This window comes from Triticum urartu, chromosome 6A (genome assembly GCF_056163025.1).
Source record: "Triticum urartu cultivar PI428250 chromosome 6A, HENAU_Tu73, whole genome shotgun sequence".
NCBI lineage: Eukaryota > Viridiplantae > Streptophyta > Magnoliopsida > Poales > Poaceae > Triticum > Triticum urartu.
Window position 1 is genome coordinate 140,321,904 of NC_141878.1, and position 5,648 is coordinate 140,327,551.

A 5,648-nucleotide genomic window follows, 5' to 3' on the forward strand; every position below is an offset into this window, starting at 1 on the left:
ACTTTGAAATAACTCACATTGGGTTTCTTGTCAGTGAGGAGTTCATATGCAATCTTCTTGAAGAATTTGTGAAGATATACCCTGTTGATGATGTGGCACGTAGTATCAATTGCCTCAATCCAGAAATGATGAGGCGTCTTGTATTTATCAAGCATAGTGCGAGCCATCTCAACAAGAGTCCTATTCTTGCGCTCCATGACGCCATTCTGCCGAGGAGTGTAAGGAGCGGATAACTCATGAGTAATACCAAGTTCATCACGATAGTCATCAAGACCAGTATTCTTGAACTCAGTTCCATTGTCACTCCTGATGTGCTTGATCTTCACACCAAAGTAGGTTGAAGCCCTCGAGGAAAATCGTTTGAAGACTTCCTGCACTTCACATTTGTAAGTGACGATATGCACCCATGTATAACGGGAGTAATCATCAACAATAACAAAGCCATATAGAGATGTTTCATAGGTGAATGAAGAATAGTGATTAGGTCCAAAGAGATCCATGTGAAGCAATTTAAATGGACGAGTGGTAGTCATGATAGTCTTCGCAGAATGCTTGGCCTTGGTCATCTTTCCAGCTTCACAAGCACCGCATAGGTGATCCTTGAGGAATTTGACATTCTCAATGCCAATGACATGCTTCTTCTTCACGAGCGTGTGCAAGTTCATCATGCCAGCATGACCGAGTCGTCGATGCCATAGCCAGCCTTCTGAAGCTTTTGCAAGTAGGCATATAGCGGGTTGTGGTCCTGTAGAGAAATCAACAATATACAGGTCTCCTCTCCTAAAGCCTTCAAAGACTTTGGAATGGCCAGCTTCCATGATCACAACACAATGATACTTGCCAAAGATAACAACCATATCAAGATCACAAAGCATTGAGACTGACATGAGGTTGAATCCTAAGGACTCGACAAGCATGACTTTGTCCATGTGTCGATCCTTTGAGATCGCAACCTTACCTAGACCCAATACCTTGCTTTTACCTTTGTCAGCGTAGGTGATATGCTTCGGATGTGATGGAGATAAGGGAGCGTCCATCAATAGATTCTTGTCACCAGTCATGTGATTTGTACATCCACTATCGAGGACCCACTCAGTGGCTTTGGGTTGATCATCCTGCAGATGAATTAGTGCAGCTTACGAACTCATATACTTCATCAGTGAAGAATATGATATCAAATTCATCAGATCAATTTCATCAAGCAAGAGAACAGATAAATCAGTATGAGGACGTGAGAAATGAAAATTCATTTCTTCATGATTAGCTTGCATCCTTTCAAGCATATTCAGGCCTCCAGCAAATTCCTCAGACGTTTAAGTTCGTCTGGAGACCTGACCCTGCATAAGAGATTAGTTCTTTTTCTTCACCACCCACATCTGGAGGGGTGGCAAAGAGTTCATCATTCTGCGAGTTCCATAAGAGAAAGGTGGCATAGAAGCCAGCCCACTTCGTTTCACATAAGAGGAGTTAGAGTAAGCATATGAATAAGCAGAGAAATTCTTCGAGGACTTATGAACATAATGATTTGAAGAATAATGCACATATTCATAACCCCTAGTTCTTTCCTGCAAAACGGAAGTGTTAGCACGATGATGTTCATATGAGGACTTTGATCCTTTTGAGGAATTTGATCCATGTGAGGAATTTGGTCCGTATGAGGACTTGGATCCATATGAAGAATTTGATCTGGGGTTCCTATTATTCATAGGTGGTGTCATGATGACATTCACCTGAAGACTTTCAAGGCACCTTTTGGGAACCCGGATTTTTTTCATAGGGGAACCGTTCCTGCAGTTAGTGCCAACATATGTAGCAAATACTTCACCATTCTGATTTTTGAACAGCTTATAGTTGGAGTCAAATGACTCATCAAAGAATGATGAGATTCACATGTAAAGCCAGATAGAGTAGATGGATCTACTGGAGGTCCCTTTGCAGCAACCCATGAGGTTTTGGGATACTGCTCAGGCTTCCAGTATGTTCCATCAGCATCGAGTTTCCTCTCAAAGGCAATACCCTCTTTCCTAGGGTTCCTGTTGAGGATCTGCTTTTTAAGCACATCACAAAGAGCCTGATGCCCTTTGAGGCTTTTGTACATGCCTGTCATATACAATTCCTTCAGCCCTGCATTGTCAGTGATACTAGCAATATACTTAGATGAGGAATTAGTGATAGCAGAGACAGGTGAAGAATTTGAAGCAATAGAAGCATTTGAACTTTCAGGTGAACAATTAGCAGATTCATGTTCAATGCACTTCAAACATGGAGGAATGAATTCTTCCTGAGCAGCGCTGGTTTGTTGAGCAAGTAATGAATCACGCTCCTTCTGAAGATCTTCATAACTCATCCTTGGCTTCTCAAGATCTTGCTTTCTTTGAATAAATTCATAAGAAAGCTTCTCATGATCAGATAAGAGAGTGTTATGATGACTCTGAAGATTTTCAAACTTGGACTGAAGTCTCTGAAGATTTTTAGTCAAAGTTTTAGTGCGATCCATTTCTTCACCCAACATAGCATCGCTCTTGTCTAGCATGTTTTGAACCTTTTCAAAAGCCTTTTGTTGTTTCACAGAAATCTTAGCAAGTTTAGAGTAGCTAGGCTTGAGGTTTTCATCAGATTCATCCTCACTTGATTCAGAGGAGGGATATTTGAGTACCTTGGCACCCTTTGCCATGAAGAAATAGGTGGGAGCGTAGTCATCATCGTCGTCATCAGCCTTGTTGTGGAAGCCATTTTCTTCAATGTTGAAGATGGACTAGCCGACGAACGCAGTAGCGAGGGCTAGGCTCGCCACACCAGATTCTGACTCCTCAGATGCCTCCTCTTCCTCATGTTCCTCAGACTCAGCCTCAGAGTCCATTTCCTTGCCAATGAATGCCCGAGCCTTCTTGAGCTGCTCTTCTTGTGAGATGAAGACTTCGAGGATTTTGATGATGAGGACTTTGAAGATTTATTCTTCTTCTTTGAGTCATCAGAACTGTAATCCTTGTATTTCTTCTTCTTTGATTCCTTTTCCCACTGAGGATAGTCGTATATGTAGTGACCAGGTTTCTTGCATTTGTGGCACAGTCTCCTTTTGTAGTCACGGGATGAGGAATCATCACTTCTTGAGGATTTTCCAAAAAGACCACATCTTGAGAACTTCTGGGATTTCTTCACGAGCATTGCTAGCTCCTGGCTCAGTTCTTCGGGATCACCAAGGCTGCTACAAGAATCTTCACCTTCAGATTCAGACACCACCTTGGCCTTCACAGCACGTGATCTGCCATAGCTCGGTCCATAGAGATCTATCTTCTCAGCAAGCTGGAACTCATGAGTGTTTAGCCTCTCGAGGATATCAACGGGATCAAGTGACTTATACTCTCCACGTTCTTGTATCATCAATGCCAGAGTATCACATGAGGAATCAAGCGATCTCAGCAATTTCTTCACCACCTCATGGTCGGTGATGTCAGTGGCACCAAGTGCTCGAAGCTCATTTGAGATGTCAGTGAGGCAATCGAAGGTTTGCTGAATATTTTCATTGTCGAGTCTTTTGAAGCGGTTGAAGAGATTGCGAAGAACGTCAACTCGAGAGTCACGCTGTGTTGAGACTCCTTCATTGACCTTGGACAACCTATCCCAGATAAGCTTAGTTGTCTCCAAAGCACTCGCTCTACCATACTACCCTTTGCTCAGATGGCCACATATGATGTTCTTCACTTAAGAGTCGAGTTGCTTGAATCTCTTCACGTCAGCAGCGTTGATGGTAGGGGTGACAGAGGGGACACCATTCTCCACAACATACCAGAGATCGTTATCAATTGCCTCAAGATGCATTCGCATATTATTCTTCCAGTAGGGGTAGTCTATCCCATCGAAGGTAGGACACCCAGCAGAGATCTTGATCATACCTGCGGTCGACATAACTAAAACTCCAGGCGGTTAAACCTAAATCACACAGAACAAGGGAGTACCTTGCTCTAATACCAATTGAAAGTGTGTTAAGTCGACTAGAGGGGGGTGAATAGGCGATTTTTATTAATTCTTCACTGAGGAAATTCCTAAGCGAAGAACTACTTGCAGCGGAATAAGTACTCAGATGCAGACATGACATAACATAAGCGTGGACATCATGATGAAATGAAAACAAACTCAGAGTACAGAAAGCGTAAGCACATGATAAAACATGATGAAGACAAACAGACTAAAGAAATTCAACTGAGGAAATTGAGAAAGTCTTTAGTCAAAGTCTTCAAACAGAAATGAACAAGCACACAACACAGTAATGAGGAAATGGAAGGGTTGAGGAAATAGAACGAGTAGGCTTGGTGAAGACAGTGATTTGGTAGACCAGTTCCAATTGCTGTGACAATTCTACGTCTGGTTGGAGCGGCTAGGTATTTAAACCTAAGGACACACAGTCCTCACCGTATTCTCCTTGAGCTAAGGTCACACAGACTTCGCCCAATCACTCGTGGTAAGTCTTCAGGTGACTTCCAAACCTTCACAAACTCGGTCACTCGGTGATCCACAATTTCCTCCTGGATGCTCTAGACCATGACGCCTAACCATTTGGAAGATGCACAGTCTTCAAAGGTAACAAGCATCGGATCCACGCAGGATCAATCTCTTCAGTGATGCTCAATCACTTTGGGTTTGTAGGTGTTTGGGTTTGAGTTTTCCTCACTTGATGATTTTCGCTCAGAGTCCTTAGAGGATGGGATGCTCTCAATGACAAGTGCCAGTTTCTCTCGGAGCAGCCAACCAGCTAGTGGTTGTAGGGGGCGGCTATTTATAGCCTAGGGAGCATCCCGACATGATAAGACATAAATGCCCTTCAATGATATGACCGTTAGGTGGATAAGCTATTTTGGGACAACTGGCGCATAGCACGGCAACGGTCGGAAATTTGAGGTACAAATTCCTCAGGGCTATCATGTTCCTCACTTGTAGGCAATCCGCACTGGCGAATTCCTAACTCCTCAGTTAGAACAAATTCCTCAGAGACTAGAAGAACTTCATCTCTGTCACTGAAGAAATTGACTGAACTGTATGACATTTCCAATGGCTTCACTCGAAGGGATTGGTAGGTGCAGGATTTTGAGTTGAGCGTCACTTGGAAACTTTTCCTTAGTTTTCCCTTGACCCCTTTAACTGTACGGTGTTTCCTATGACTCAAGAAGGAGAAAATGAAACTACGAAAACAAAAGTCTTCACGCTTCATGTTCCTCGCATGAATACCAAGTCTTCAGGGTCACACCAATTTCTTCACTTTCAAAGTCTTCAGAAAGTCTTCAAAAATCCAAAGTCTTCAGTCAAAGACATTCATTTTTAGGGGTCGACTTTCTCTGCAAATATCAAACTCCTCATAGACTTATAGACTTGTGTAGACTCATAAACACATTAGTCCCTTAACCTATAAGTCTTCAATACACCAAAATCACTAAGGGGCACTAGATGCACTTACAATTACTCATATAAATAGAAGAACCATTATTCTTTGATTTAAATGAATAACCGTCTCGCATCAAACAAGATCCAGATGTAATGTTCATGCTTAACGCTGGCACCAAATAACAATTATTCAGGTCCAAAACTAATCCTGAAGGTAGATGTAGAGGTATTGTGCCGACGACGATCACATCGACTTTGGAACCATTTCCCAC